Here is an 11,628-nt window from a genome sequence, read left to right as displayed (position 1 = left end):
TTCCTCGCTATTGTAAGACATCTGAAATAAAAAATAGCATACAGTGAGCATACATGGAACATTTGAAAAAAAGAAAAAAATACTGTTTGAACCACACTACCGTGTACACACGAGACCCCCTAAAATGGCTGCCCATGCAAAAGCATATGTACACAGATAGAAGCCAAGCCCTCCCTCCCTCCAGAGCAATGATTACAGATGCATTAAGCATGTCCTATTCTAATCCTCAAAATTGCACCAGAACAGGACATTCTCTGACCCTCACAGATCTCATTCTCAGATACGTGATTTTCATGGATGTGTGAATGGATCTATAAAACTGTACGAGTCCATGGACCATCCGATAAAAAAAATCTGGCAGCACACGAACATTTCACACAAATGTGAAAATGCTGCCTAAGGGATTTTAAGATCACGCCTAGTCACACAGTGCAGATACAGAATAATATTTACATCCAGGCACTTACCGCTGACGTGATCAGAGTCGGTTTCTGCTGCTTCTTCTCCATCTGGTCAGACCTTCATGTCGACATCTCCCAGCCACGATTAGTCTTGTCATGATGCTCTCCAGCCTAGAAAATAACAAGGTCACATATATTGTATACATACATGTCTCCCCCGCACTGCGCTCCTGAATACAGATATGTACCCCCCCATTAATATACTATTAGCCACTTAGTAATCAAAATATAAAGTGATAAGCAGCACTGTGCCCCCCCATTAACTATAATCTCCACCGGCCAATAATATTAATTATTCAGTCTCTGTGACTCTCCCCAATTAACTGTAAGGCTATGTGCACATGGAAAATATACAAGACTTTACAGTACAAGCAAAGTGAAACCCCCGTCATTGCTCTCTCCCAGCACCCCCATCATTGCTCTCTCCCAGCACCCCCGTCATTGCTCTCTCCCTCCATCCCCATCATTGCTCTCCCCAGCCCCAGCATTGCTCTCCCCAGCCTTCTCTCATTGCTCTCCCCAGCCTCTTCCCATTGCTCTCCACAGCCTTCTCTCATTGCTCTCCCCAGCCTCCTCTCATTGGTTTCCCCAGCCTCCTGTCATTGCTCTTTCCAGCCCCTCATTGCTTTCCCCAGCCTTCTCTCATTGCTCTCCCCAGCCTCCTCTCATTGCTCTCCCCTGCCCCCTCTCATTGCTCTCCCCTGCCCCCTTTCATTGCTCTCCCCAGTCTCCTCTCATTGCTCTCCCCAGCCTTCTCTCATTGCTCTCCCCAGCTCCTCTCATTGCTCTTCCCAGCCTCCCCTCAATGCTCTCCCCAGCCTCCTCTCATTGCTCTCCCCAGCTTGTTAAAAAAATAAAAAACACAACTTACCTCAGCTCGCTCCCCTGCACCTCCTCGTCTCCGGTAACTTCCTCCCTGACACACAGGCTCGCACCAAATGATGACGTCATCAAGCAGCGCGGGCCTGTGTCAGGGAGGAAGCACAGGGCAGGAAGCAGAAAACGGATCTCTGCAGCTCTGCTGCCATTTTCCTCCTGTCAGCAGCGGAGCTACAGGGATCGCTCCATGCCCACCACATATGATGATGGCAATCTGGCCATGGGGCTCCGAGAAGCAGGCCAGATTACCCTCATTATCAGCCGCCCGGCAAGGGCCCCCCTGCACCGTCGTGCCCCGATGCAGTTGCACCGGCTGCACCAGCAGTAGGTGCACACCTGGTCAGGACTGTCCATTAATTGAGGTAAGTCGGTTATTCTACCATTTGATGATATCCCTAATTTGAGCATTTTAGAACATACACGAATACAAACGGTTGAGAAATTCAAATACCGGGTACAAGAATAACAAAAAGAACTCCGGATTAGATTCCACTGAATCTGTATCTTCTTCTGGAAAAGTTTAACCCTTTCGCGCCAGAGCCGGTTTTCGCCTTCGTGACCGGGCCAATTTTTTCAATTCTGACCACTGTCACTTTATGAGGTAATAGCTCTGGAACTCTTCAACCGATTCCCCTGATTCTGAGACTGTTTTTTCGTGACATCTTGTACTTCATGATAGTGGCAAAATTTCTTCGATATGACTTGCGTTTATTTGTGAAAAAATCTGAAATTTGGCGAAAATTTAGCAATTTTCAAACTTTGAATTTTCATGCCCATAAATCAGAGAGATATGTCACACAAAATAGTTAATAAATAACATTTACCACATGTCTACTTTACATCAGCACCAATTTTTTTTTATTAGGAAGTTATAAGGGTTAAAAGTTAACAACTGATTTCTCATTTTTCCAACAAAATTTACAAAACCATTTTTTCAGGGACCACATCTTATTTGAAGGGACTTTGAGAGGCCTTTATGACAGAAAATACCCAAAAGTTGACACCATTCTAACAACTTCACCCCTCAAGGTGCTCAAAACCACATTTAAGAAGTTTATTAACCATTTAGGTGCTTCACAGGAATTTTTGGAATGTGGAAGAAAACAATGAACATTTAACTTTTTTTCACACAAATGTTACTTTAGACACAAATTTTTTATTTTCGCATGGGTAACAGGAAAAATGGACTACCAATTTGTAGTACAATTTCTCCTGAGCACACCAATACCCCATGTGAGGGAAAACCACTGTTTGGGTGCACGGCAAGAATCGGTAGGGAAGGAGCGCCATTTCACTTTTTGCTCCTCAGGGAACTTATCTAGATGTGTGGTGAGCACCTTGAACACCCAGGTGCTTCACAGAAGTTTATAATATTGAGCCGTAAAAATAAAATTTTCACATTTTTCCCACAAAAATGTTTTTCAGTCACCAATTTGCATTATCATAATAGTAATGGAAGAAATTGCACCATGAAATTTGTTGTGCAATTTCTCCTGAGTGCACCGATATCCTATATATGAGGGAAAACCACTGTTTGGGCGCACGGCAGGGTTCGGAAGGGAAGGAGCGCCATTTGACTTTTTGAATGTAAAATTTGCTTGAATAATTAACGGACGCCATGTCGCATTAGGGGAGCTCCTGATGTGCCTAAACAGAGGAACCCCCCCCACAAGTGACACCATTCTGGAAACTAGACCCCTCAAGGAACTTATCTAGATGTGTGGTGAGCACTCTTTCCACATAAATGATCTTTTAGCCCCAAATTTTTTATTTTTACAAGGGTAAGAGGAGAAAATGCACCCCAAAAACTGTTGTGCAATTTCTCCTGAGTATGCCGATACCCCAAATGTGGTGGAAAACTACCGCTTTGGCGCACGGCAGGGCTTGGAAAAGAAAGGAGTGCTATGTTGGCTGGGATAGGTTGCAGACACCGTGTCACATTTGAAGAGTCGCTGACATGCCGAAACAGCAGGAACCCCCACAAGTGACCCCATTTTGTAAACTATACCTCTCAAGGAATTTATCTAGGGAAGTAGTGAGTATTTTTACATTTTTAAAGTCATACCATTGGCAGTGAAGAAAAAATAATTATATTTTTTACCACAAAAAAAATGTTTAAGCCTCATATTTTACATTTTCACACAGGGCAATGGGTAAATATGGTGCCGAAATGTGTCACACAATTTCTTCTATACAGAGCCCCTAAGTGCAAGAAAAACAGAATCCACCCTCAAGTGACCCCATTTTGGAAACTATACCCCTTTGGGAATTTACCTACAGGTGTAGGGACAAATGGGTGTTTTCCAGAAACAAGCAGCATTGGATGTTGCGGAGTGAAAATTTCAAACTGCCGTTGAAGTGACCACTACGTTGTAGTGTCCAGTACATTGTGCCCACTATACATACCAGGATGGGGTTGAGGGGGGCCATACATATCAGAATAGAGATGAGGGGTACCATGCATACCAGGATAGGGATGTGGGGTACCATGCATATCAGGATGTGGGATGGGGTGCCATTCATACCAGAATGAGGGATGGGGTGCCATGCATACCAGGATGAGGGGTACCATACATATCAGGATAGGGATGAGGGGTACCAAACATACCAGGATGAGGGATGGGGTGCCATGCATACCAGGATTGGGGCATGTGGGGTGCAATGCATACCAGGATAGTGATAAAGGGTACCATACATACCAGGATGAGGGATGGGGTGCCATACACTCCAGGATTGGGGATGAGGGAGCCATGCATACTAAGATTGGGATGAGGGGTGCCATGTATACCAGATTTGGGATAAAAGTGAGGGGTGCCATGTATACCAGATTTGGGATAAAAGTTGCCATGAATACCAGGATTGGGGATGAGGGGGCCATGCATACCAGGATGAGGGATGGGGTGCCATGCATACCAGGATGAGGGATGGGGTGCCATGCATGGCAGGATTGGGGATGGATGAGTGGTGCCATGCATACCAGGATTGGTGATGAGGCAGCCATGCATACCAGGATGAGGGATGGGGTGCCGTGCATACCAGGATTGGGATGTTTTGTCAAAAAAAAAACTTAATGAAAAAATCTCTATAAAAATTTATTGGATTAAAAAAAAAGAATAGGAAAAAGGCTTCTCCCCTGTGTAAGTTCTCTGGTGCTTAACCAAACCTGATTTCTGGTTAAAACATTTCCCACATTCTGAACATGAAAAAGGCTTTATCCCTGTGTGGGTTCTGTGGTGCTTAATCAAATCGGATTTCTGGCTAAAACATTTCCCACACTCTAAACAGACAAATGGCTTCTCCCCTGTGTGAGTTCTCTGGTGGTTATTAAGATGCGCTTTCCGGTTAAAACATTTCCCACATTCTGAACATGAAAAAGGCTTCTCCCCTGTGTGGGTTCTCTGGTGTTTATTAAGATGTGATATATGGTTAAAACATTTCCCACATTCTGAACATAAAAATGGCCTCTCCCCTGTGTGGGTTCTCTGGTGCGTAACCAAAACTGATTTTTGGTTAAAACATTTCCCACATTCTGAACAGGAAAAGGGCTTCTCCCCTGTGTAGGTTCTCTGGTGCTTAATCAAACTTGATTTCCTTGTAAAACATTTCCCACATTCTGAACAGGAAAAGGGCTTCTCCCTGTGTGGGTTCTCTTGTGACTTTCAAGAATCATTCTATGATTAAAACATTTCCACATTCTGAACAAGAAAAAGGCTACTCCCTTGTGTGAGTTCTCTTGTGTCTATCAAGAATCATTTTACGATTAAAACATTTCCCACATTCTAAACAGACAAATGGCTTCTCCCCTGTGTGAGTTCTCTGGTGGTTATTAAGATGCGCTTTTCGGTTAAAACATTTCCCACATTCTGAACAAGAAAAAGGCTTCTCCCCTGTGTGAGTTCTCTTGTGGCTATCAAGAATCATTTTACGATTAAAACATTTCCCACATTCTGAGCATGAAAAGGGCTTCTCCCCTGTGTGAGTTCTCTTGTGTCTAAAAAGATCTGATTTCTGGATAAAACATTTCCCACATTCTGAACAGAAAAAAGGCTTCTCCCCTGTGTGAATTCTCTGGTGGCTATTAAGATGCGCTTTCTGGTTAAAACATTTCCCACACTCTGAACATGAAAAAGGCTTCTTCCCTGTGTGGGTTCTCTTGTGGCTATTAAGATGTGCTTTCTGGTTAAAACATTTCCCACATTCTGAACATGAAAAAGGCTTGTTCCCTGTAAGGGTTCTGTGGTGCTTAATCAAATCTGATTTCTGGCTAAAACATTTCCCACACTCTAAACAGACAAATGGCTTCTCCCCTGTGTGAGTTCTCTGGTGGTTATTAAGATGCGCTTTCCGGTTAAAACATTTCCCACATTCTGAACATGAAAAAGGCTTCTCCCCTGTGTGAGTTCTCTGGTGATTAACAAAAACTGATTTCTGATTAAAACATTTTCCACATTTGGAGCAAAAAAATCTATTGTCCGCTGAGTGTTTTTTTTGATGTTTAAGAATAGACTTCTCGAAAGTAAAACTATTTCCATTTTCTGAAAGTGAAAAGGATTTCTTTGCTTTAGGAGCAGTTCGTTTTTTAATGCTTATTTTATTTTGATTTTCCTTAGTAGTTGGTAATGAATCAGAAGACAGGATGTGTTTCATAGAATTAGATGATAGATCTTTGCTTTGAAGGGATGATGGTATATCTGAAGTAATGGCATTCACTTCAATTGTATCCTGTGGGATCTCAAGATCATTCGATTTAAAAATCTCCTGTCCCTCTGATCTCCTGGTACAGTCATCTGCCAAGAAAAAAAACAATTATTCATTTTGAATAAAATATCCTTGAAATTTATATTTTTGAACATTTCTACTTAAAATGTCTAAACAAACACATTCCTGGGCTATATGGTAATCCAGGGAAATGAAGAGATATATGCTCAAGTTTAAAAATCTATTTTATTACACACAAATCTAAAAAATAGAGGAATATTTAAACTTGAGCATATATTTCTTCATTTTCCTGGACTAGCATGTAGCCCAGGGATCTGTTTGTTTAGACTGATTTAGAAGTGGTATGCAATCTTTATTTATTTTTCTATGGGATTCTTGTGTTAATTGTACTTAAAATGTCTGTAGAAATGGCAAGTTATTGATAGAATGATAGTTCACAGTCTAATAGAAAACCTCATAGGATGAACCAGTAGAGCGTGGTGTCCAACTGTTTGTTCTTTTAGCCTCCAAAATATGGAACATGGTTTCCATAAACCAATCCAGCAACATCTGCTTTTCCGAAGTCAAATCTCACCATCGCTTCTGAGCCTTGCAGTGTGCCCAAACCACATTCAGCATCCATGTATTTGGCATTACTATAGTGAGAAGAACCCACTTAATTTACAGTGTATGTGTCCTGGAGCACAATCTGGGCACTATGTGTTGGGTAATCAAATGGCCAATATGCAATTTTTATGCTCCAGCATCCAGTGCTAATTTTCGGAAAGTGCCTGTGTAGTCAAAATAATCACTACTCCTATAGATTAATTCACTGAGGTTGTAATTTCCAAAATAAAGTCACTTTATGGGGATTTCTACTGCCCTAGTTTTCTGACATTTTGTAATATTAGGGCTTCAGCAAATGGTGTGTCCCATCTCCTCTGGGATCTGGTCCTGCGACGTCTGCTTCTGTCACCAGGAGCCGCCTTAATCATTCTGCAGGCGGCGCTGGTGATGGGAGTAATTAGAGTATGGGGCTCGGTGGCTCTCGGCAATCTAAACTATCGTAAGGGACAATATTTTCTGTCAGATGAGTTTCAAGAAGAAATATTAGACATTCAAAGACAATTTTTTAGAATAGTGCAGAGCTGAGTTGTCTTAAATTTAGATCTCGGGCATTTGGAAGAGGCAATGGAGATCTTTTTGAAAGGCTACCAGAGAGTTACAGAGTCACATAAGTGAGGAAGGCCGATCCCAATACAATGAAACTATCATACAGAATGAGCCTGTAAAAAAAAGAAAGAATATAAAAACATGTAACATCCCCAACAACAACGTGTTATGATCTGCAACAAGTACTAAGGAAAGAAGGGGAAAGCTTTCCCTACAATAAGACTAAGCTGAATCCCTACGATATAGCGGGCTGCCTGTTCCTAGCGAACGGACCCGCCTTAGTCCTAGGCTAGTCTGAATGGAGACCTATAGAATAAAGGTAAGGGGTCCCTAAAAGAACTAAGGACTGGAACAAAAATGGGACACCTCCTGAACAGAGAAAGTTGTTGCAGAACACAAAAAGATAAACTGACAAAAAGGTACTAGAGGTCCCAAAAGGACCAAGCAAACTGACAGAGATAGGCACAGAAGCACCTGGCCAGCAAAACAGTCAAAAAACAATGAAGTCCACCACAGCCAAAAGGGCGGAGTTGGAATATAAAGGCAGATGGTCACGTGACCGCAAAACACAAGATGGAAAAAACAAACAGGAGGGATCTAACACAACGTATGTATGAAGGGAGAAATCCAACACTAAACTGGAGTTGCACTCATTTATGATAAACCATTGGAGCTACGATGAATTCTGACCAGAAGAGTAGAGAAAGTATTAGCGACCCCATTTCAAGAGAGATTGTGCAGTAATCTGAATTCCTTAGGATTGAAAACATAATGGAATTTATGACGTGGAGTGAATCCATGAAACCAGGGTTCGAGCCATGCCAACACATCTCCTGCAGGCGTGAATAAATGTATATTACAGCCATCAGCCACGCACAGCTTAGAGATATATCATGGCTCAGGTGTAATGTTTTCTGTGTAGGTTATCGCTATCCTGTTTGAAGTTAGTTGGTTTTAAAAGAAATTGAAAAGTCAGGATAAAGGGAAACTGTTGTTATTGTACAGTGTCTTGTAGGTACCATATGAGGACATTCAGCAGCACAGAGGGGAGAGAAGGTAGATTCATCCAATAAGATATCAGGGATCTAGGAAGCCAACAGCATCATTACCCTCCACTTTCTCTTACAGACCCATCATAATATTTTTCTTCAAGTGATTTTCTAACTTGTCAGCACATTCTACATACGCTGTCATTTGGCTTTGTAGTTTACAGATTTGGGCAGGTAACGAACAGTGTCTTCTAATCCCAGGGGGTAGGTAGATCCTCCAGGTTGTAAGTTCTATAGAAAAGGGCTTTCACGATTTCACAAAGTAATTTGAACATTTTCAGATAAAGGAGAATGTTGTGGTCGAGCGGCAAAATGGTGATCACACGATTGTGATACGGCCGAACTACACCACCGATAAAGCCGCCACAGCGGGTGACTGAGAAGAATCTGTAACTTCTTTGCATTTAGTGGTTACTACTCACCTGGGTAGTCATATGTAGGAATCTCTTCTTTACAGCGCTTATCACCCGTCACATTTGTCTCTGTAGTATTAATATGGGTCTGATCTTCACTCTGGAACAAATATTATAAAAGTCAGATGGAGAAGTCCCATCTATGATCCGCTCTAATCCCGTCATCTCCACCGTTCTCATTACACAAATATAAATACTGGTGGATAAAACAAGACCTTCACAGCCGTCTACACATCATAGGGGAGATCTCATGACACCTTCTCTCCATCTACCTGATGATCCTGAGGAACATTGGGATATTCTTGTTTACAGTCCTGTGGAAGAAGAGGACAGGGCCATCTCTCTGGTGTTGTCCTCTTACTGGATCGATCTGGAGGAAACACATACAGGGACTGAATTAATTATTTTCATACAGATAATTGTAGGCCGTGTGTATTTAGTCCTGTCATTTACCTGGTGTTGTGAGAGGCTGGGGAATCTCCATCATGACGTCCCTGTACAGATCTTTGTGTCCTTCTAAATACTCCCACTCCTCCATGGAGAAATAGACGGCGACATCCTGACACCTTATAGGAACCTGACACATACATTGATACCGTCATCTCCCCGATCCCTTCTTAGCGTTACTGTATAATGTCCCAGCATTCCCAGTAATGTCACCTCTCCAATCAGAAGCTCAATCATCTTGTAGGTGAGTTCTAGGATCTTCTGGTCATTGATATCATCATGTATCATGGGGTGAGGTGGAGGCCCCGTGATTAGTCTCAGGGGTTTTCCCCATCCCTCAGACACAGGGTCCTGACAGCACTCACTAGAGGTCTTCTTCACTACTGTGTAATCCTGGTTATGGAGAGACACATTAATAAATCTCACTACAGACATTTCCAGAGTCCTCACCTCTCCAGTTCTGTTCATCTGTTATTCCCATAGATAAGAATGATGTGACGTCATCAGAATCTCTCACCTCTCCAGTAAGCCGGAAGAGGATCTCTAGGGTGAGGTGTAATATCCTCTCCGCCATCTTGTCCCTGTCCATATCCATCTTCGATGGATAAATCAGGAAAATATTCTTATATAGAAGATCTCCACTGAGAGGATTCGGTGTTGTAGATACCTGAATGAGTAGAAGATAAAAATCCTGTTGGTATAATACAACTATTGGAGATAATGAGGGGAAACATATAAGCATATTTATTATTTTACAGTATTTAGTTTTCTTCTTTACATCTAGTAATAAAACCTTTATATTTTAGGCCACAGACAACAAGCAATTTCTTCCTCGGAGTCTGCAGCTGAATACGTTTCTCATAGACTTATCTTCCATACCACTAATTCTCGTCTCATTTTCCGACACTGGAATTGGCATCAGCAATACTGCAGGAGATATTCATTACACGTGACATGAGAAATAACTACATGATGAGGCAACATCTTCTACTACAGCTCTAAAAACATATTTAGCCACAAACCGTCATTGAACACATCACCACCGGCTGTCTGTATGAATGTTTCCCATCTTCCCCAGACTGTAATCTTCTATCAAGTTACAGCTCATGTCTGATTCACACACAGAAGTTTGAAGCTTTTATAAAAGCTGTTTTGATTGCACAAACACCGCGGACAGCAATTATTTGATACCAAAGTCTACGTGTACAGTGTATTATGAAGTTTATTTCTGGCCTTAGGCTTTCCAATATTACAAGAGAAAAAAAAAAAAGCAGATATTAAAATGTTTCAAAAGAAAATGGTCACCAACAATTCTTGTAAAAAGAAAAAACATGCAAAAAGCAGAAAACACATGTTATTATTTCTTAACACGTTAAACATTTTTTGGGGTTTTTGTTTTTATATGAACTCTTTTGGGCACCAGAACATACATGTACACAGCAAGGATGGCACAGATGCGGCTGCAACAAAATCCCTGGCAGCTTAACCACTTGCTCCTGCAAAAAGCAAACATGGCATCTAAGTAGACAGAGTTCGGCCCAATGCCCCTTCTTCCCCAAATGCTCAATAGTATGGGGCTGCCTAGTTCCTACAATACTTAAATGCTTAATAATGGTTTCTGGGCCTGCAATGTACGAAAGTCTATTAGGCCAGGCCAGAGGCAGAGTCCAATAAGTTACTTTTTAACGCCACCCTTAAATATTAGACTAAAGTTGCATGAAAGCACTGATTTTGGGGGTTTTGGTTGACTACAAATGCAGTCAGTCATACAGACCACAGGAAAGCTGGAATATTTGTGAGTATGGGGGAGTCAGGAGAGATAGCTGTCTGCCAAATGACCGTTCAGCCAAAACGTATCTCATCTGTATGGGGCCGTTACTATTACACTGACAAGTGATAATACATGGCACAACAGTAGTACAGTGCATCACCTGAGAAATAAAAGGCTTGTATGTTGTATGATCGCACTAATGAGAGTTGTTTAAAAAAGTTTATAAAAAAGGTTTAAAAAAAGTTTTAAAGTGAAACTATCACAGTTTTAGCAAAAATAAATATTCGTCACTATAGGGAAAACATGCATATAATGGGAAAATGAAGAGGGAGGTAAGCTCACTGTTTATTCAATGCACTTTGTCTGAAGATCACCCCATGGAACCGCCCTGGTCAGGGACATTTCAAGTAGAGAAAGGAGGAGAGATGAATTCTCCAGTATTGTCTATATTGTTAAAACCTCACATTTATTGTAAATTCATAAAAACTGTTGTGATGTTGTGATGGCATACCACCAAGTGCCCACATATGAAACCAATGCTTATTCATGGTTGGCAACATGTGAGTCTCTGTGATACTTTTATATCCTTCCCTTTCAAACACTTGGGTGTCCATTGATTACTGAGTACTTCTCAGACAATTTGACCCTGTACTGTATGGAAGAAAATGATAATTGTCACAGTTTCACCCCTCACTGTGTCTGGGATGCAGTTACTGACTGCTCAGCTGTCTAATCTT

At 41.7% G+C, this 11,628-nt stretch overlaps 1 pseudogene; it reads right to left on the bottom strand.

The window, feature by feature from the left end:
- LOC141191570 (uncharacterized) overlaps positions 1 to 11,628 on the bottom strand; it is a 773,803-nt pseudogene that overhangs the window by 39,148 nt on the left and 723,027 nt on the right.

This window comes from Phyllobates terribilis, unplaced genomic scaffold, assembly GCF_046119375.1.
Source record: "Phyllobates terribilis strain yellow unplaced genomic scaffold, ASM4611937v1 Scaffold_47__1_contigs__length_9908305, whole genome shotgun sequence".
In the NCBI taxonomy this organism is placed as follows: domain Eukaryota; kingdom Metazoa; phylum Chordata; class Amphibia; order Anura; family Dendrobatidae; genus Phyllobates; species Phyllobates terribilis.
The sequence above is the reverse complement of the archived record's forward strand: the minus strand, read 5'-3'. Positions and strand labels throughout refer to the sequence as shown.